Consider the following 23,214-nt stretch of genomic DNA (forward strand, 5'->3'; position numbering starts at 1 on the left):
GCTTTAAGATGGAAGGTAGTTGTAGTAATTCCTATCAAGCTTGTGCTCAGAAACATCTTGCAGCCTCAAGTCGTTCTAGTGGAGAACAACACAGCTGAATGGTAACGTTTCCTTGAGTTTCGAATTTCCTTTTTTTTTTAATAAAGACAAGCACGTGTGTCTAACATGTCGACTTCCTATTTTACATTGCCGTCCGCATGGCACACCTGATGAACGTTATTCCATCAATAAGAAGGTTCAGACCGATTGTGCGCACAAGTGAGTTTATAAAGGATTAGTTTTCGAAGTGGGCATCGAATGGCGTACACACATTTGGTACCGGCGATGTGTATGTACATACTATAATAGAAAGAACTTAAAGTACGCGACTCTTCAACTTTTATTACATGATATGCGCCCAAAAAACTATTCTGCTACGTCTCTAAAAAGGGAGCATGATAGTCTTCTAAGGCTATGGAAAAGTTGACTTAAGTGCTTTGACACTCCATTTAACTATTTCCTTACATACGACTCTCACTGATTAGACAAGACTCTTTCCTTTGAAAATTCATTACAACATTCCTGAACTTAAAGATAGCACCGTCATGCGCCGAGCGACAAATCGACGTTACACTCGGCTGAATAATTGAACAGTCAATCGAGTCACCGTCAGCGAGCCAAGCAATGTGTGTACGAGCGACAACATGCGTCGTACCCCCGTGCAAAAGCCATCATCAATAATCTTCGCTCGACAATTATCGTACTTCATCCGCGTAGCCATGTGGGCGAACCCTTACATGTGATGAACCCACCCGCGTGTCATCCAAATCTGCCGTTACCACGCTGACACAGACAACCCTTGCCTATTCCTACATTGTTGTCAGACAGGAGTGGAGCCCATGTGTTTTCTTTAAGACACGAACACACCAAACGTGTACAATGGAACCCACGTAAATGTTTTACACATCCCTATGCCCAACGATGTAGCTTGTGAAATCACTCTTTGACACTGCGCCCCACAACACTGGGTGTAGCACTGTGTAAGCGCAGACAACTTCCAGCATTTGTGCGTGCATGCTATCTCATCTACCTGTCATCCCCATCTGTGTGGGCCTTGCTTGGAGCAGCCGGCTTGCACCTGTTGCATCTCCGCGTATTATTTCACGTAGCTGTATTGTTTGTTTTTATTTTCTTCTCTGTCTGTGCGCCTTTACGTCTCCTAGTACATCGCAACTTCATATCCAGGTAAAGTTCAATTTAAGTAAGTCGATGGGACCCGAGAATCATTTCGTTAAGTATTGAATTTCGTAACATCTAAAACACGTAAAAAAATCTTGCTAATGCCAATCCAATTGCGGACTCGCCATGGTGGCTTAGTGGCTATGGCGTTACTGCTACGCACGAGGTTACCGTATATATATATATATATATATATATATATATATGGTTGGGTTTAATTGCCAGTTCATGCATCGAGAGCCCGACACCGGAAGACAGACAGTTGTTGCAGAAATGTGCACGCTTGCAAATAAGCTATGCCAGAAAGGAAATGATTTAAGTAGCGTAAAAAACATATAGAAGCAATTTCCTTGCAGCTGTACACTGAAAAAGAATATCGCGATCATTTTCCCTCCTTTCTTTTGCTTTCATTTTTTTCTGTGGAAGTGTCACGAGTCGCAGGCGGCATTTTTAAGCAGTTCGGAACGTAACTATTTTGTCTCACTCCGGCTAGATTGTTTGCGACATTATCAGAACTGAAAGCTTTAGGCCACGTGCTCCGAAAGATCATCCTCGTTGAAGGCCTTACTCGTGTTATTAAGGTTCCTGCGGTCTACGGGGCTTGAGGATAGACTTTAAGAATGCCGCCCCCTACCGCTCTTTAGTGTACGCGGTTTGTTCGCGATAGTCTCTTTTTCTCTCTATCTCCCCCTTCCACTCTCTTTCTCTCTCTCTCTGATGTCAGGCTTTGCCCTCTGAGTTACCTTCCAGATATGTGCATATATATATAAAAGAAAAAAAGGATGAACGTTATGGCATATGTATTTAATACCGATGTTTCTGAGCGGTTCCTTCAGTTGAATCCCTTTTCAGGCCGTAGAGTCCTACAAAGAAGAACAGAAGACAGAAGCGAGTGAGAGTATTGCTTTCTAAGAGTTTCTAATAGGACTCCGAAATTGCCTGTCCTAATCACAGGCTAACGTACAAACATCTTTATGTAACGGCGATTGGTGGCCCTGCGTTTATTTTTCCTTCTTTCTCTTCCTCTTTGACACAAGTAAACGACGCAAAAAAAAAGCTGTATACACCACTCCGCCGCAGCGATTTACGACTGCTGCGCATAAAATCTGTACAAGCGAAATCCGCGTAAAATTTTATGGCCGAAAGCTTGAGGTCTTGATTGCCACATGGAAGGAGTTGTGCAGAAGGCCATCAACATCCCGCTCTTGGAAACTGCGGTGCCATTAAAGGAGAGGAGTTTTCGTGCATACGAAGACTAAACGGCTTCGGTAGCGCGAGGAATTCCGAGTTATACTGGTATTTTGTTGTTCTCTTAGTTACTTGTGCATATTGCTTTTTTTTTTTTTCGAAAGTTGTGCGCTCCGTTCGCCGTAAAAATTGGTTCGCCGATTTCGGGGGAATTCAAAGTTCCCTTTGCGGAATCCAATCAAGTAGTGTAACCTGACTATATGCGTGTTCCCTTTACTTTTTTTCCCTCTACTTGCCGATGATATGCTAGTAATAAGATCTGCGGACATGCGTAACAGGTGTGCGAATACTTATTTAGAGTTACGAATGGTTTTGGTCCACACTGGGAACATGGTGATATGCGTTACGATCGCATGAGATAAATCTTTACCTCGAGCGTTCCTACTGAATTAAACAGGACTTGCCTTGTTTATTATGTACGAGATGCGCCATTTTTACATGTTCTTTCAGGTTTTTAAACTACATGGTATTTGTATCTGTGACAGCGCATTTGAACAGGCGATCCAAGTTCAATCGATGCTGGTAATTGCAGTGACACTAAGTGCAACATTACGTCGATGTTACGTCGCCCAAACCTCCTACACTGAAACGATTCTGCGCGTGGTAAATATAATTCAACACGACTTCTAAATTGCATGAGCCCGATTGATATGACGTTCGTATAAAGTCCATGAAAGAGAGAGGTTATTTGCCCATGGTATACACGGAGGCCGACCACGTTTGCAACATGTCATTTTGGTCTTCTTGTGTTTTCCTGATGTAACGGTTTTAGATTGTTTTCAGGCCGTTATGTACGTAAGTGTATCTTTATGGTTTATATCGCTGTGCACGTGTTTTCTTTTTGTGGGGGGGGGGGGGGGTATAAGTATGACCAATCGCTGAAGTAAATTTTCGTTGTTGATAGTTAGCGCTTGTCTTCATATTCATTTCTTCTTGTGTCCTTGTTTTGTCGCGCTATACAGATACCTTTCAATTGCGTCGAAGCCACTCACTCACTCACTCACAGTCACTCACTCACTTCAATTAGTGTTCGGCACAAAGTTACATTTTTAAGCGTGTGCTAATAGTACTAAATTTTAGTACTAAAAAGTAATGTAATGACTTCCATCATACTCGAGGCTTCTGCGGACGTCGTAGTGGACTCGGGTCCGCTATCACTGTAGTACGTACACATTTAATATTGTTCCATGGAGGTTCTACTGTAAGTGAATCATCGTTGCAAAAGTGTCTCACTTGTTTGGAAAAACTTATGTGAAATGAAATTAAAATGGCCCCCTTCCGTATTGGAGTATGCGTGGAACGAAGTTGGGAGTATTAGCAGTGGCGAGAAGCTCCACCGAAAGAAAAGCCGACGCTGAAGGTCATTTATTTTACATAGGTTAGCCGGCGCTCAAGAACATGGTACACATACTAGGCAGACGTGGCTTCCACTTAATATGTGGAACATTTCTAAAGAAATGTTCCGTTTGTTTTCTGGAACCTGTATGTGGGACGAGATTAAGAGTGCATTTACCGGCTCCGGTTAAGTGGTCTCCATACTTATGGCAAGGAAAGGCGTGGTTGAACGCTCAGTCGGCAAGGCTCACGGCATCTCGTACCTTCCCTTACCTACAGATCACCTAATCATCTTCAGGGAAGCCTTCTCGAGCCACAAAGACAGCTTTTGCCTTCAAGTGAGGTGCCCTTGCTTCGGCCGAGAGATCGGAGCAGCCTATTTAAGGTGATGCATCCGCCATCGGAGTGTGAACCCCCTTTTGAAGTCGTGATTGTGCACGACTGCAGATCTACGCTACCGGACTCCACAGTAACTGGATGGATCCACGTTCCAACTGGTTGTGTGCCGCTGGCTTCAGCTTTATGACTTGCCCAATTTAATGCATGTCGAGTGCGCGCCGACGTCGCGACGTACTCATTCGCTCGTTTGAACTTTCTGTGCGTAGTTTAGCAAGTATGCCAGTTTTCAATGCCCAACAATAATTCTGCATCGGCGTTGAAAACTTCATTGCTATATACTTTAGAACACCAGATGGCGGGCTTATTTTAACGCAAGGCCACAGACGAACGCTTAGTGCTGCTGTAATTGTTATCTTTTTTTATTTATTTTGTCGCTGAAGTGGGTGAAAACATCTTGTCATCTTTCGGTCGCAGAAAAATGTAACTTGCGATTCGAGTCATCAATGACGCAACAGTTTAGTTTGCTAGCGTGAAAGCATCTATTGCACAGATGTTCAGATACTCTTTTTGCACGCCTTTTCTGCACAAATGTGCAGAATGTAATGTTGCATGACCTCTTTGAAGGGAGGAAAGTCGATTTGCCACCTATATTACGGCTGTACGAAGACACTTATGCTGCAAGCCAAGTGAAACAGTAATCTGGTCTTTGAGCAAGAGAGTTGACCTTCAAAAGGCTACCAACGCAGGAATCATAGGTTATAAATACCGTGCTGTTAGCGGCTGAGCAGGCGTGTGCGGAGAACGGAAACGCCTTGATTATGAGCTGAAAAGCATCGAGAATGGTTTTTAAATTTTTTTCTATAGGTGGGGAAGGGTAGTGGTTAGGCAAGGGGCGCATAAAGTTGTCAACGATAATAATGGGCCCGCCAAGGGACGAAATTGCAAACGCACTCTGCCGTGACTATGGCAAAGAGGAGAATTTCAAAAGTGACAAAGTCGAGCATGTTCACAAGGATGCACACACGGTAAAATAAACAAACAAATAAACAAACTTTATTCAAACATCACAGAATGTTGAGGAGCGTGGACAAAAAGCCTTCAATAGGCTTGACTGGGTCCTGCCAGCCTAGAAATGGCACGCAATGAGAAGAGCGCGGTCTAGCTAAACAGGTTACAGTTTTGTAGTAGGTGAAGTAGTGATTTGTAGGTATACCTACAAATAGGGGAAGGACTACATAAAGGCTATCAACCAGAACGTCGCGGAGTGACAGACCACAAGGAAGGCACAAAGCTTACCACCGCATGCTGTTAGTCACCTTATGTGTGCGTGTCCGAACAGTTAATCTTCACAAGCATCCGCGCTTGTCTATAATTTACAGTTTGGTATTGCCTTTTCTTGCGCATGAGAAGATAACTTTTCTTCTTTCTTCCTTTCTTTCTTTCTTTCTTATTTTCCTGCACTCCCCTAATTATTTAATGCATGATTTTCAATGGCATCCCAAGAAACATTTTATTTAAGGCAACAGTAAACCAGAAGAATCGTAACACTATCTCCATAGTGATTTTTGTTACGGTTGTGGCACCTATCAGCTCACAGCCGTTGTTTCTGTTCTCCTTTTCGTCCCCTAAAATTCATAAAAATTTATATTTAGCTCCAGAAATGCAATTCATTGCCCTAAATTCCTGTGTCTGCAAAGAAAAACACGTGCATCTGACCATTACTTTAGTGTCGCCCCGCGGTGGTTGCTCAGTGACTACGGTGTTGGGCTGCTGAGCACGACGTCGCGGAATCGAATCCCGGGTGCGGCGGCCGCATTTAGATGGGTGCGAAATGCGAAAACACCCGCGTACTTAGATTTAGGTGCACATTAAAGAACCCCGGGTGGTCCAAATTTCCGGAGTCCTCCGCTACAGCATGCCTCGTAATAAGAAAGTGGTTTTGGCACGTAAAGCCCCATAATTTAATTTTAGAGCGCAGCTCTTTGGCGTCCGTTCCTGGGTTTCGCGTCGTCGTCGGCGTTGTCGTCGGCCTCGTAACCAGCTCCGCCCCCCTTTCATCCCCCCAGCGCTAGCAGCGACCGACTGATACCGCTGGATGCCGCTGACGCCGCTAGAGAGTCAAGATAACGTGACTGCATAGAACACCGTCGCCGCCATGCAGAAAGAGGAGGAAAGGGTCCCCCCCCCCTGTTCTTGTGTGGCGGATAGGGTGCTCTTCAGTTGCCGACGCGCCGGTTATTTCACGTAGGCCCCGGCACGTCGACGAATACGTGACCACCTTCCCACGGCTAGACCTGGTTCTTAGCGCTGCGGAAGCGAGGGTATCATATTGTGTGTGTCGGCATCGGCGGCGTTGTCCCTGAAACCAACTCCGCAGCTGGGGTTGACTTACTATCGGTGTCAGCGGCATCAGTCAGTCGCTGCTATCTCTTCCCTCCTCCCTTTATCGTGTTGTCCGCTTGCTGCGCGCGCTTCTGCCCCCATCGTTTGCCGCTGGGTGTACACGCCGCCCCCCTCCCCCCTCTTCCTGCGAGTCTCCGGTTGTCAAAGCGCCGGCTCGAACTTAATTCCTTTCTTCGCTCCTCCTCCAATGCAACCCCTGTGCGGTGGCAATCAGAGAGCCAGATCGGTGGCGGCGGATGTGTATATGTGCACCGCCCGAGCCGAAATTGCCGCTGCCGTTCGCCCTGTGCGGTGGCAATCAGAGAGCCAGATCGGTGGCGGCGGATCTGTATATGTGCACCGCCCGAGCCGAAATTGCCGCTGCCGTTCGCCACTGCGAAATTATCTTGCTGGTAGTAGCTGCCTACTTCGCCCCTACCGCACTCACGAAAGACGTCGTGCACTTCCTGCAACTCGCATTAACCGTCCATCGATCCACACCGATGTTAGTAGTGGGGGACTTTAATGTTGACATAAAGACAAACAGCAATTTCCTAACATTTATGCGGGAGAACATCCCGTTCCTCTCGCTCGTAACGCGTCCCACGGCTGTGACAACCTCGCGAGGCACTTGTATAGATCTCGTCTTTGAGAATCAAGCATTGGTGACCAAGTCGAACATATATCAGTCTATTTCTCCGACCACAAAGCTTCCTTCATGACTGTCAAGAACTGTTAGTGGAGTCTTTGTTAAAGGAATACGTGTGAAAAATAAAAAAAAAATTCTGTGATAGCGCATACATGTGTTGCTCGATTTCTTTGCCTCAATCTATCGAAAAGGTGAAACAGCTTATTTGCTGCGCTCAAATTTCGCATTAGGAAGTAACGTAATCGTCGGTAATTTTTTTTCCTTTAGTGTCACAATGCCATCCATTTGCTACCCCTCTCTTGCATTGCACAGATTCACGAAGCATTCCCCCCTTGTTTGTGTCCCGCCTTCATGGAAGCTAATGCTTACAGCGAATCAGGAGGGACTGCACAGTCCCGTAGTGCCGTTCACTGAGGGCGCTACTCCGAGCTCGTTTCCTTTCTTCTGCGCATGGTCCACGATACGCGCGCGTGTGTGTGAGAGAGAGAGAAAAAAAGAGAGAGAGAGAGCGGGAACCTCCGAATCTGTCTCCGGTGTTTCTTGTTAACTTGGGAAGAGATATGATTCCTAATTGCTCATGTATTCACTCGTCTATACTGTTGTCTTTCAACGATACCGACGGCATCCTGTTCGCGGCACCTGGGAAGAAAGGAAAATGAATCGACATGCGAAGGAAAGGCAAATGCTTTGGAATTCGTGTGCACAAACTTCGCAGTGCTCCGGTTGGTGTGTTTTGCAGTGGTACGCATTGATGCGACACGCTTTTCTTCAAGAAACGTGGTAGGTCCTCTGCATGTCACAGGAGCTTACACCCATTGGTCGACGGCTCTACGCAAGTTATGGAGGCAGAAACAAAAAATCAATACCACCCGCAGGCACTGTTTGGAAAGAATCGCCGAACGCGCAACACAGGTCATTGCATATTATCTCGTTGAGAAGCTTAGAAATGACCCGGGGACGCCGAGAAAGTCAATAGGGAGTTTTAGTTTAGGGGACGCAAGCGGCTTGCGTACGCAAGAACTAGGGGCGACGGTACTGCGCATGCGCCGACCGCTACGTCTACTTGCGTCCTTGGGTTGTTTGGCCGGCCGAAAACATCGCTGTCCCTAAGTGGTCACGTTACCCACGGGACTCTCGCGGTGTAGGAGAACTTACGAGTAGCTAGCGGGTATATAATCTAATAAATCTTTCGCCAAGTGTAGACAGACGTCGTTTTTATATATATTAGAGCGGTTTAGCGTGTCCGGTGTTCGGATAAACGCAGTTGAGGCGTCGGGGCGGAGCCATAAACTGGAGCGGCCTGCATGGTGCATCTACCTGGCGGCGCAAAGCTCAAACGGACAAAAGCAGCTAATATTGCTGTAACCAAATCTATCCTACTTCGCTGCTGGTGTAAATTTTCGGCACTGGCGTAATTCTGTTGCTGCCGAAATTTATACCCGCAGCAAAGTAAAATACACCTGGTTACTGCAATATTAGCTGTTTTGTCTGTTTGAGCTTTCCGCCACTAGGTGGCTGCACCATACAGGCCGCTCCCGTTCATGGCTCCGCCCCAACGCCCCAGCCTGCGTTACCGGACGCTCTAAACCTCTCTATTAACTGCTTTTAATAAGAATAGTTTTATGTGCTTTACTTCATATGCTTGATTTCTTGCTTTAAAGAATGATAACGCAGCAAAGGTCAGACGTTGATGGCGCTGCGAGCGCATGCGACCTCACTGCGGCTTGCGTTTGGGGCCGCTAACCTATAACGTGTTTCTGCTTGCGTACGCAAACGCAAACGCACCCAAACGCAAGGGGCCCCAACGTCTTGCGTCCCCTAAACTAAAACTCTCTACTATACGCATAAGAAAATTACCTGCCTGATTACCGCAGCGCCAATGAGCGCCTCATTGAAATTTCAGTGGTTTCAAGACATTTCCGGGCTTAGTGGCAAGTTTGCGCATTCAATGTGATGCTACGGGTAATGCAATCACATAATTTCAATATATATATATATATATATATATATATATATATATATATATATATATATATATATATAGTTCGCGAGTTTGTCTAGTCTTCATGTTTGTGGCTTCAGACACCCTTGTTGCTTTATTTTGTGCGCTGTTTAAGTTTTCACTACCTCATAATTTACTAAAAACATCGATGCAATAAGTATCGACACACACGTACACTAACTCTGAATCCTCAAATATATCGCGTACTTGTTTTGGAACGGTCAAGTTACAAAGAAGCAAAGCCGCTCGAAGCCAGAAGAAGAAATTTTAATCAAACGCGTGCACCGCGCAAGTAATTCTCGTATGTGCATTCCAGCATTCAGATGAAAGGGGAAACGCGAGACGGGCCGGGTGCAGGCTCTTGTTGCCCGCACCCCTCCACCCTCTCCTACTGCAAGACATGCCGGATGACAGTATTTGACGTTTCAGTGAGCCTTTCAACACCTTTCTGCGTATGCGTTCCAAAGACCCCTCTGGAGGCTGCCGCTTTTCTCTGGCCGGCGGCAGCGTCACACGTACAGCTCCCGTAGACACCAGCCCCAGAGTTTCCTCTAGTTAATTTTTCAGTAAACTCTGTTATTCTCATATTCCTCTTGTAATCCGAAATATATTTGTCTTCTTTGCCTACGTATAGCACATCTGCACACTGTCCACGTTAGTGTTAGCTTGTGCGAAATCAACAGCGTTCGGCAAGAGACGCGACTAACATAACCACTTGTTTGTCAAAGCAAATGGAAGGATTGCGAAACACAGCGTGTTCCAGCTCTCAGATATTGGACCAAAGTCTCGCATCTTTAGAGGTTTACTTTCAGCACAGACAACTAAGTTAATTCTGCTATATTATATTTGAGAGAGCTCAGCCACAGCGCAGGCACCGTCATCGCAACCAACAAATAGAACAGCTTTGCGTTCATTATAACCGCGAACCGAATTTGCACTTGAGGTTCGTTGTGATCGACTGTCACGCTGCGGTCGCCTATCGCTGCTGAAACAGAAATATTTCTTGTGGTGACGCAATAATTCTTTTTTTACTGGCACGTCACACCGAATAGCATAGACACACATGCATGATTATCAAACCGTCGCTATGATAGCAACCTAGGCTATAATAAGACTCTCATGTTGACATTTGTTTTTATTGTTATCAAATGAAACGACAGGTTGGCATCGATAGTGGCGCCAACTACTTCTTTTAGCAGGCCAAGCGCAAGAAAAGCATACAAAAGAAACTTTGCAGTGGCGGCACTCAATAGTACTAAGATATTCTAACTTCTACCCACAGAACAAAGTAAAAGAACATTAAGTGGTATACACTGTTCTTTACAGGGTGGAAAGTGCATAAAACAGTCTGAAAACACGTTCATAAGGTCTGTTTACAACTACACAACAAGCCACATAACATATAGCAACGTCAGACATGAGCTACTTAAATACACTATACTTTGCAACCTCTGGTATTCAAAGAAAACCTAATTGAGGGGTCAGCCACAATACATTCAGTATGAACCTAATATATTTGCGTTTTTTTTACACACAGCTCTTTTAAACGCACATGTGCTTTTTTATGCGGCTCTATTGTTGGCTATGGTCCGAGTATTTCGCTCTTTTTTTCTGTGTGATAGGTCTGCGGTCTTAGTAGTAACTTAGTAACTGCTTAGTAACACAGGAGACCAACTGCAATGCATGCTCCCTGACCTGGAGAGGCAAAGCAGAAGGGTGGGTCTAAAAATTCATCATCATCATCATCAGCCTGGTTACGCCCACTGCAGGGCAAAGGCCTCTCCCATACTCCTCCAACTGCCCCGGTCATGTACTGATTGTGGCCATGTTGACCCTCCAAACTTCCTGATCTCATCTGCCCACCTAACTTTCTGTCGCCCCCTGCTACGCTTCCCTTCCCTCGGAATCCAGTTCGTAACCCTTAATGACCATCGGTTATCTTCCCTCCTCATTGCATGTCCTGCCCATGCCCATTTCTTTTTCTTGATTTCAACTAAGATGTCATTAACGCGCGTTTGTTCCCTCACCCAATCTGCTCTTTTCTTATCCCTTAACGTTACACCAATAATTCTTCTTTCCATAGCTCGTTGCGTCGTCCTCAAATTAAGTAGAACCCTTTTCGTAAGCGTCCAGGTTTCTGCCCCGTACGTGAGTACTGGTAAGACACAGCTGTTATACACTTTTCTCTTGAGGGATAATGGCAACCTGCTGTTCATGATCTGCGAATGCCTGCCAAACGCACCCCAGCCCATTCTTATTCTTCTGATTATTTCTCTCTCATGATCCGGGTCAGCAGTCACTACCTGTCCTAAGTAGATGTATTCCCTTAGCACTTCCAGTGCCTCGCTACCTATCGTAAACTGCTGTTCCCGTCCGAGACTGTTAAACATTACTTTCGTTTTCTGCAGATTAATTTTTAGTCCCACCCTTCTGCTCTGCCTCTCCAGGTCAGTGAACATGCATTGCAGTTGGTCCCCTGAGTTACTAAGCAAGGCAATATCCTCAGCGACGTGCAAGTTACTAGGGTATTCTCCATTTACTCTTATCCCCAATTCTTCCCAATCCAGGTCTCTGAATACCTACTGTAAACACGCTGTGAATAGCATTGGAGAGATCGTATCTCCCTGCCTGACGCCTTTCTTTATTGGGATTTTGTTGCTTTCTTTATGGAGGACTACAGTGGCTGTGGAGCCGCTATAGATATCTTTCAGTATCTTTACATACGGCTGGTTTACACCCTGATTCCGCAATGCCTCCATGACTGCTGAGGTTTCGACTGAATCAAACGCTTCCTCGTAATCAATGAAAGCTATATATGATGAGTGGTTATATTCCGCACATTTCTCTATCACCTGATTGATAGTGTGAATCTGATCTATTGTTGAGTAGCCTTTACGGAATCCTGCCTGGTCCTTTGGTTGACAGAAGTCTAAGGTGTTCCTGATTCTATTTGCAATTACCTTAGTAAATACTTTGTAGGCAACGGACAGTAAGCTGATGGGTCTATAATTTTTCAAGTCTTTGGCGTCCCCTTTCTTATGGAATAGGATTATGTTAGCGTTCTTCCAAGATTCCGGTACGCTCGAGGTCATGAGGCATTGTGTATACAGGGTGGCCAGTTTTTCTAGAACAATCTGCCCACCGTCCTTCAACAAATCTGCTGTTACCTGATCCTCCCCAGCTGCCTTCCCCCTTTGCATAGCTCCCAAGGCTTTCCTTACTTCTTCCGGCGTTACTTGTGGGATTTCGAATTCCTCTAGACTATTCTGTCTTCCATTATCATTGTGGGTGCCACTGGTACTGTATAAATCTCTATAGAGATTTATACAGTAATCTGCAGAAAACTAAAGTAATGTTTAACAGTCTCGGAAGAGAACAGAAGTTTACGATAGGTAGTGAGGCACTAGAAGTGGTGAGGGAATACATTTACTTAGGACAGGTAGTGACGGCGGATCCGTATCATGAGACGGAAATAATCAGAAGGATAAGAATGGGCTGGGGTGCATTCGGCAGGCATTCTCAGATCATGAACAGCAGGTTGCCATTATCCCTCAAGAGAAAAGTGTATAATAGCTGTGTCTTACCAGTACTCACCTGCGGGGCAGAAACCTGGAGGCTTATGAAAAGGGTTCTACTCAAATTGAGGACGTCGCAACGAGCTATGGAAGGAAGAATGATTGGTGTAACGTTAAGGGATAAGAAAAGAGCAGATTGGGTGAGGGAACAAACGCGAGTTAATGACATCTTAGTTGAAATCAAGAAAAAGAAGTGGGCATGGGCAGGACATGTAATGAGGAGGGAAAATAACCGATGGTCATTAAGGGTTACTGACTGGATTCCAAGGGAAGGGAAGCGTAGCAGGGGGCGGCAGAAAGTTAGGTGGGCGGATGAGATTAAGAAGTTTGCAGGGACGGCATGGCCACAATTAGTACATGACCGGGGTTGTTGGAGAAGTATGGGAGAGGCCTTTGCCCTGCAGTGGGCATAACCAGGCTGATGATGGTGATGATGATGAACATTATCAGCCTGTAATCTTCGCCTCACGGTATTGTGTCGCAGGCACTTTGCCCCGAGCCTCTGAAATCTATGTAGCCGCTGATGCTGATGCTCGAAAACGAGAGATTTGCAACGAACCACAGAGACACGAGGTCGAGCCCAGTGGAGCAAGCATAAAACTTGAGGATGTCCCATTCCGGGTGTCACCGATCGCGTTTTAGGTGCATTCACAGAACGTACGACCGCGGCCAGGTGTGTAACGGCACTTGGAGGAAACTATTTACCACAATTAATTGGGAAGTTTAGCCAGAGCATAGTTGGGAGGCGCGGCGACAGCCGCATAAGAACTTTGATGAAGTTTTTAATTGCTCCCGTGTAAACTTTTCCAGGCTTGAGCGATCGCCTGTAAGTACTCTAGAATCGACTGAATATTGCATTTCGAAGTCTTCGTGAACCATTACGTGTCCCCCGGCAGCCGGCACAGCCTTTCATGTACGTGCGCCAACTCTTAGTTTGAACCGTAGTGCTTAAGTTTTCTATCCACGAACGCTGGCAGTCCATTTCCCGAAAGCGCTTGCATTTGACAGAGTTAGTTTCCGGGCACCTAATGAGAAACGGCTTTGAACGGCTTCGAGCTACCGGCTGTTTCGAATACGCATGATGTTTAATGAGCACCGCAGGGCGGATCTTGTGCGCCCGTGCTTCGTTGAGAGAAGGTCGAACATTTCGTGCGGGATCCCCCGCTTGAACGCGTGCCGGGTAAATTCCGGCAGTGCAACGCTCGTCTTCTAAAGGCGGTGTTTGGCAAATGCAGGGTAGCAAACGGTATTTGGGTCTGTTACCCTCCCCGCATTTGCTCGCCTGTCTCTACCTCCCTCAGGTTCTGTGTTCTAATAGCTGTTCCAGCTCGGGAGACATCCCACCGAGATTCGGACTGCAAATTTGATTTCCTTTCTAATCTTCGCCCTCAAATCACGGGTTTCATGCATTAGCTAATGAGTACCAATACTTGGCAGCAGACAAAGGAATAGCGATCGAAAGAGAAATCACTAAAGCTGGACAGCTCTAATGGGATCCAGTAGGAGGAAGGGCTCTATATGGAGATTATATCGGATCTCTTCGTGACTTCTCTGCCGTAATGTTACAGTCACGAATTAAGAAAGTATGTGAGGCTATACCACCACGCTGACACACTGAGCGGAATACGAAGGCCTCGTTAGGCGCGTTTTTCTACTAACTAATTCATTGTATAGTGCTAATATCGGACGGGCATTTTCTATGCAAAAGGTCCAAAACAGTTTTCTAGCAGAAATGGTCTTGCAAGATATAAGGCTTATATTGTTGTTATTTATACCATTTTATAGTCCGTTTCACAGTCATTTCATGGTCCGTAGCACAAGCAAATAGGTGGGAAACTTTTGCGATTAAGACGAAAGCAATAAGTCTATACAGCCATGACTGAATCTAAAAAAAAAAGGGATTCGGTGTATATTTTACCAGCTGGAAAGGTTAGTATATATACGAAATAATACGAAAATTGCATCTTTCGATGTTTTAGTGTATCGGCCGGGCCACGGCCGGAACGTTAAAACTTTGAGAGATGCAATTTTCATAAGCGTGCTCCTTCGTTTTTTTCAACTACCTACACAGAACTTTTCCTTGAATCATGCATATATATATATATATATATATATATATATATATATAGAGAGAGAGAGAGAGAGAGAGAGAGATGGAAAGTAGAAAAAGCATCGACGTTAACTAAACTTCTTTTTTCTTGTGCTCGTGATCTGTAAGGCCAGGCTTTCAGGGCCTTTGCTTCGGCAAAGGGCTCATCGTTCCCTGGACTGAAGACAGACTAAAGAGAGTGGTGTGGCTCGTTGAAGCGATAGCAAGGGCAAAAAAAAAAGAAAATAGGTCGCGGACGTAGCCTTCCATCGGCGCTGAGCGCACTTGTGATAGTCAGTTATTTCAAAACGATAGCTGTATGAATTATTAAGAAGTAATAAAGGCTACTCCAAGCAACAGTTGACTCAGCAGTGTTGCGTCCTATCGTCAGATATTTGGTGGTAATTGCTAACCATGAATCGAGGCGGTATAACTGACAATTGGAGTTATGTGGTGTATGCCGTTGTACCATAGTGACTTTACGCACAAGATGGCGAAACACTTTTGCACGCTCCACCTGAAAATGTGCTCCGCAGACAGAATTACGCCATTAGTAAAAAACAAAAACAAACAAATTGGGACGATATATTTTTTGTACCCGTCACCATGAACGGCCTCAATTAATTAATTAATTAATTAATTAATTAATTAGCCAACAGAACGTTCATTTTTACAGACGTGGTACATGTTGGGTAGAATATACAGAAGGAGCTGCCATAGCTGAAGGCATGAAGGGGACCTCCTGTTTTGAGGTGCATGAAGAGAAGTGAGGAAACATCATTTATTATACATCAACGACTAGCAAGCACGACTAATTAACATAATTTACATGCAACAAAACAGTACTAGTAAACATGAGAATTGTGAATACAACCTTCTATTACAAACGTGGTTAATCTTTTTCTTAAATGTCACAAAAGACACACATTGTTTTAAATTGTTAGGCAGGTTATTCCACAATCCTACAGCTTCAAATTGGGGGCTATGTGTTTCCCATAGTTACTGCGTACTTTTGGCAGCAGAAAGTTGTCATTCGAAGCAAACCTGGTGTTATTTGAATTGTAAAGGCATACCCTGTCAAATACAATAATTCGAGTTATGCTGTTTATAGTCTTGAATAGTGTGAAGCTAAGGTGACATTTAACCATAAGAGTTAACGAAAGGATCTTATATTCCCGCAGCAGTGCTAGGATGCTGACGCGGAAAGGACTGAAGGTGATTAACCAGATGGCTTGGTTCTGCAAATGCTCTAATGGAAGTCAATGTGGGGGATACGTATTACCCCAGGATGATACACAATAAGTAAAATGGCTGTGAATGAAGGCGTAGTATAATGATAGCAAAGTAGGAGCGCTAAAACATCGTCGCGCATTTATTAGGACTCTTGTCCCATACGCCATTCTTTTTTTTTTTTTTTGGTGCAAAATGTGTTCAGAATATCTCAAATTTGAGCCTAAAATAACGCCTAGGAAGGAACATTGCTTAACGGCATATAATTTAAGTGATTGAAACATAATTGCTGGAGAGAAGGTTGTAGTTTTGAAGGTAGAGATGAAGATCATAAATGCAGTTTTAGATGGATTAATCAGGCGACCGTCGAGTTCGCCCCGCTCTGTCAAGTTCTTGAGTTCATTACTAAGCTTTGTTGTTAGCGAAGGAATTGATGAAGCTATTGCTACTATTGTCGTGTAATCTGCACAATGAAAAGGTGTGGAGTAATAATGACAGTTAGCTATATCGTTAACTTAGATCAGAAATAGAAGCGGTCCTATTATTGAGCCTTGAGGTACCGCTGTCATAGTAACATTGAAATTAAAGAACACTCCAGAAATATCAACAGTTTGTCGTCTCTCCGATATGTAACTTTTGTGAGAGCTAGGGCTGGTACAACAATTCCTAAAGCAGTTAATTTAGTTGCAAGAGTTTTATTACTTATGCTATCAAAGGCTTTAGGGAGGTCAATGAACGGTGCACCAGCATAAAGGCCCGAGTCGGTAGCCAATTTAATCTGACCCGTTATAGAAACAATGCTAGGTTAGTTAAAGAGCCTGGGCGAAATCCGAATTGATGGGGTGACAGCGTCACATTTAGATAAATATTTACTTAACCAACTTTTTTTATCATTTTTCAACTACCTTGCTGAAGTAAGCTAAGGTAGAAACAGGCCGATAGTTTGAAATGAGAGTGCAGTCTCCTTTTTTTGTGAATTGGGATTATTTTCGCCTTTTTTTGGTCATCTGGAAACATGCCTATCTTGAACATTTAAAATGTGGGAAAGAGGGTGAGCGATGATATGGTGCCACTAGCTCGCGGGGAAAACTAAAATACAGGCCAATGACTCCGTGAAGGAGCTGAAAAAATCTCCGGGGCATTCTCCCGTGAAATTTATGTCAAAAGCATTGCGACACTCTTCCCTCTTGCACTCGACGGAATTTTTTAAACGCTGAGCAGTGGTGCAAGTTCAAAAAAAAGAAGGGCGAGAAGAAATAAGTGATAGAAATGTTTAGGACAATCACACTCCGTTGACAACAGCCTTGAAAAATGGCTGCATTAGCACTGTTTCATAACATATGCAAAGCGGGCAAAGCCGCCTCAGGTTGGTCGGTGTGATCGTGAATTCTCATCGCTTGCACAACTTGGGGCATGTGTTTTGCTAGAGTTCGCACTAAGCACCGTTGCAGAGTTACTTGAGGCGCACCTCTAGAGATCCTGCGCTCCACTGAAAATGAACTTGGTGGAAGCTTGAGAAATGAGAGAGTGTAAAAATTTCGCGCACGGGGCGCTGTTCGCGGTGAGGCCTTGATCCAAAAGCCCTGAAAACAACGGACATTCTAAGTGAAACAAAGGACTCTTTCTGCGCCCTGCGAATAAGAATGACTGGCAAAACAAAGAGAGTGCAGATCCCACCGTAAAACGTGCGGCTGTATTTCCATAAACCATTGTGGAACGCATCTTTTTCTTGTATAACGATTTTATTACGCGCGATATATTTGTAACATAAAACTTGGCTCGCCCGCGGACCGTGTGAGCTGGCACATTTGCCAGGGAGCTTATATGAAATCAGTGCACACTAAAAAAAAAAAAAAACGCGGAAACTAACAACACAAGAACGAAGCGCTGACTTTCAACAAGATTTGATTATTGCGTTTAGCGAGATGATGTTGAAAGAAAGCTCGGTGCCTGTAAGAGGCACTGGCCAAACTTCGTCGCATGGCAAACAGGGAGAAATCAGAAGGTGTGCAGACAAACGCTGAATGCAGTGAAAGAGTACAAACGCATACATAGTGTTGCATACGAGTCTAGGAAGTGACGGCAGGTACAAGGGCCCCCCTGCCTAGTTTCTAGAGAGATTTATTCTACCCGAGAGAGGTTGTCAATATCGTATCTAGGAACGCCTGACCGCATAAGTGTTACATTGCATGATAACCAAGAGATAGAGAGAGAGATACAGAGAGAGAGGAAATGCAGGCAAGTTAACCAGAAGCAATTCTGCGGCTTACTACCCTGCACGCGGTTTGGGGAAAAGATGGTTAGAAAGAAGCGAAGAGGAAGAATAAATGCACAATAACAATTGCAGCTGTAATACAAGACGCATTCACTGAATCCGATGGATCGCAAAAATAAAGCACACAATCCTTTTGTAATCTTTTCTGGAATATCGAATCACATCTACATTTGCAGGATTGTCTTGTCCGACAGATAGCTGTCGTCGAACTCGTCGAGCACAGCGTTAAGCGAGCATCTCTGTGCACAATGATGTGGACACTGTCACAGAATATGGTTGACGGTCTTCACAGCAATGGTCACACCCTGTGCACAGTGTCGGTGATTCCTTTATGGAAGGTGAATGCCACGCCCAAACATAGTCTGAATAAAAGGGTCGCCCGTCTCTTCGGGGCAGTCTATTGATGCCCGGAAGCTCATGTTAGGGTGGAAGTTGTAGTAGTTAATTATGACGATGATGATGATTATAATGATGAATAAGTAGAAGAAGAAGGAGAAGAAGAAGAAGTCTGATGTTTGGCCTGCTTCAATAGGCCAAAAATATGTAAAGGATAAATCGTAGAAAGTTTTGCAATCCTGAGAGCGTGGTAAAATAAGTAAAAAGAAAGCATAATAAGAGCTCATACTGTGCCACCAACTAGCTCTTGAGAGCATCACTGCCTGTGAACGATGATTAAGATTTCCATATTATGGCACATACGCGCCACGGCGGATGAGGCACGAAGCACATGTATGTAATCATGAATATGAATTCCATACAACTGCACATAGACGTGACGGGGAACATACAAGTTGCGGGAGAGGGGGGGGGGGGGGCTATCCGCGGGTGCATAGAAGCTATAACTTATTTACTATGGTACTACTATAAAAAGCAGAAACAAACTGTATGACGGCCAAGAATACAGAACGGAAAGTTCTAAACGTGGCACACGTTTCTTTGGCTCGAGTTTCAGCTTAGGAAATGAGGTAAACAAAAGATATTTAACGAAAGACAGCGTGCATCTTCGTTATTCGGGTTTCAAAGAACGAAGGCCCACATGCCCGTTATCAAAGACCCCGATGACAGCATTTCGATAGACTCTCCACACCGGGCTATCGCTTATTATTCAGGACTCTGGCGGATCTCCATCTCCGCAACGACATTTGCTAACGTGACTGCCTGGCTTAGACTACACACCATTGGCATGCGGGGCTCGCCCTTTGAAAAGATGATTGAGAGCACTGCAGTCGCGACAGGAATATAGTTTACTACAAATTTATAGCAAGGACTTTTGGCGTTGCGATCATCTAGGTACCATATAAGTTTTTGTAATCTCCGTGCTTTTAGCGTCAAACATTCCCGCGAGTTTATTTATTAAACTTTGTCTTGCGAAATTTCACATTTTTTTTTCGCAAGCACGTGAAGGCTGTGGGTCTCGTGCGCTGATTTTTAGAGGTAGGCATGCGTTTCCATATACGGCAAGCGTAAGAGAAAAGCGTATGCTTTGCGGCGTGCAGTCACGCCGTGTATAACTAGTTTAGCTTAACGCCGGGAAGCGAAGAAGGCGAGTGCATTGCAAGCAAAGACACTTCCAGGAGCTGTTGTGGCTAGGTGTGTTGCAGGTAATACGCGAATAACCACCTCAAGGCTATCAGAGGCAGAAGTTGTCCCATTATCCTGGCAATACTGCAGGGGCTATAAGAGCTGTCCGGATTGCGCGCTTTCACTGATACAGGCACGATTCATGTAAGCGCCTCTAGAAGTATTTAGAGAAGAATATTATAGAAGAAAAATGGACTGGTTGGTTCGTATTGTAATTATCGATGTCTCAAGTCTCAAATTCACGCCCACGGTTAGAAACCGGGGCATCGTGCCCGGTAGCAAAATAGACGTATAGTCCACCCGATGCGGTAGCCCAGAGACTTTAGTGTTCCGCTGCTGATTTGGAGGTTGCGGGTTCGAACTCGACCACGGCGGCTGCATATCGACAGGGGCGAAATGCATAAGTGCTCGCGTGCTTAACATAGGTGCACAATAACGAATTCCAGGTCATCATCATCATCATCAGCCTGGTTATGCCCACTGCAGGACAAAGGCCTCTCCCATACTTCTCCAACTACCCCGGTCATGTACGAATTGTGGCCATGTTGTCCCTGCAAACTTCTTAATCTCATCCGCCCACATAACTTTCTGCCGCCCTCTGCTACGCTTTCCTTCCCTTGGAATCCATTCTGTAACTCTTAATGACCATCGGTTATCTTCCCTCCTCATTACGTGTCCTGCCCATGCCCTTTTCTTTTTCTTGATTTCAACTAAGATGTCATTAACTCGCGTTTTTTCCCTCACCCAAACTGCTCTTTTCTTATCCCTTAACGTTACACCCATCATTCTTCTTTCCATAGCTCGTTGCGTCGTCCTCAATTTGAGTAGAACCCTTTTCGTAAGCCTCCAGGTTTCTGCCCCGTAGGTGAGTACTGGTAAGACACAGCTGTTATAAACTTTTCTCTTGAGGGATAATGGCAACCTGCTGTTCATGATCTGAGAATGCCTGCCAAACGCACCCCAGCCCATTCTTATTCTTCTGATTATTTCAGTCTCATGATCCGGATCCGCAGTCACTACCTGTCCTAAGTAGATGTATTCCCTTACCACTTCCAGTGCCTCACTACCTATTGTAAACTGCTGTTCCCTTCCAAGACTGTTAAACATTACTTTAGTTTTCTGCAGATTAATTTTTAGACCCACCCTTCGGCTTTGCCTCTCCAGGTCAGTGAGCATGCATTGCAGTTGGTCCCCTGAGTTACTAAGCAAGGCAATATCATCAGCGAATCGCAAGTTACTAAGGTATTCTCCATTAACTCTTATCTCCAGTTCTTCCCAATCCATGTCTCTGAATACCTCCTGTAAACACGCTGTGGATAGCATCGGAGAGATGGTATCTCCCTGCCTGACGCCTTTCTTTATTGGGATTTTGTTGGTTTCTTTATGGAGGATTACGGTGGCTGTGGAGCCGCTATAGATATCTTTCAGTATTTTTGCATACGGCTCGTCTACACCTTGATTCCGCAATGCCTCCATGACTGCTGAGGTTTCGACTGAATCAAACGCTTTCTCGTAATCAACGAAAGCTATATATAAAGGTTGGTTATATTCCGCACATTTTTCTACCACCTGATTGATAGTGTGAATATGGTCTATTGTTGAGTAGCCTTTACGGAATCCTGCCTGGTCCTTTGGTTGACGGAAGTCTAAGGTGTTCCTGATTCTATTTGCAATTACCTTAGTAAATACTTTGTAGGCAACGGACAGTAAGCTGATTGGTCTATAATTTTTCAAGTCCTTGGCGTCTCCTTTCTTATGGATTAGGATTATGTTAGCGTTTTTCCAAGATTCCGGTACGCTCGAAGTCATGAGGCATTGCGTATACAAGGTGGCCAGTTTCTCTAGAACAATCTGCCCACCATCCTTCAACAAATCTGCTGTTACCTGATCCTCCCCAGCTGCCTTCCCCCTTTGCATAGTTCCCAAGGCTTTCTTTACTTCTTCCGGTGTTACCTGTGGGATTTCGAATTCCTCTAGACTATTCTCTCTTCCATTATCGTCGTGGGTGCCACTAGTACTGTATAAATCTCTATAGAACTCCTCAGCCACTTGAACTATCTTATCCATATTACTAATGATATTGCCGGCTTTGCCTCTTAACGCATACATCTGATTCTTGCCAATTCCTAGTTTCTTCTTCACTGCTTTTAGGCTTCCTCCGTTCCTGAGAGCATGTTCAATTCTATCCATATTATACTTCCTTATGTCAGCTGTCTTACGCTTGTTGATTAACTTCGAACGTTCTGCCAGTTCTATTCTAGCTGTAGGGTTAGAGGCTTTCATACATTGGCGTTTCTTGATTAGACCTTTCGTCTCCTACGATAGCTTACTGGTATCCTGTCTAACGGAGTTACCACCGACTTCTATTGCACACTCCTTAATGATGCCCACAAGATTGTCGTTCATTGCTTCAACACTAAGGTCCTCTTCCTGAGTTAAAGCCGAATACCTGTTCTGCAGCTTGATCTGGAATTCCTCTATTTTCCCTCTTACCGCTAACTCATTGATCGACTTCTTATGTACCAGTTGCTTCCGTTCCCTCCTCAGGTCTAGGCTAATTCGAGTTCTTAACATCCTATGGTCACTGCAGCGCACCTTGCTGAGCACGTCCACATCTTGTATGATGCCAGGGTTAGCGCAGAGTATAAAGTCTATTTCATTTCTAGTATCGCCGTTCGAGCTCCTCCACCTCCACTTCCGGCTATCTCGCTTGCGGAAGAAGGTATTCATTATCCGCATATTATTCTGTTCCGCAAACTCTACTAATAACTCTCCCCTGCTATTCCTAGTGCCTATGCCATATTCCCCCACTGCCTTGTCTCCAGCCTGCTTCTTGCCTACCTTGGCATTGAAGTCGCCCATCAGTATACTGTATTTTGTTTTGACTTTACCCATCGCCGATTCCACGTCTTCATGCAAGCTTTCGACTTCCTGGTCATCATGACTGGATGTAGAGGCGTAGACCTGTACAACCTTCATTTTGTACCTCTTATTAAGTTTCACAACAAGATCTGCCACCCTCTCGTTAATGCTATAGAATTCCTGTATGTTACCAGCTATGCTCTTATTAATCAGGAATCCGACTCCTAGTTCTCGTCTCTCCGCTAAGCCCCGGCAGCACAGGACGTGCCCGCTTTTTAGCACTGTATATGCTTCTTTTGGCCTCCTAACTTCACTGAGCCCTATTATATCCCATTTACGGCCCTCTAATTCCTCCAATAGCACTGCTAGACTCGCCTCACTAGATTACGTTCTAGCGTTAAACGTTGCCAGGTTCATATTCCAATGGCG

This window comes from Dermacentor andersoni, chromosome 9 (genome assembly GCF_023375885.2).
Source record: "Dermacentor andersoni chromosome 9, qqDerAnde1_hic_scaffold, whole genome shotgun sequence".
Classification (NCBI taxonomy): domain Eukaryota; kingdom Metazoa; phylum Arthropoda; class Arachnida; order Ixodida; family Ixodidae; genus Dermacentor; species Dermacentor andersoni.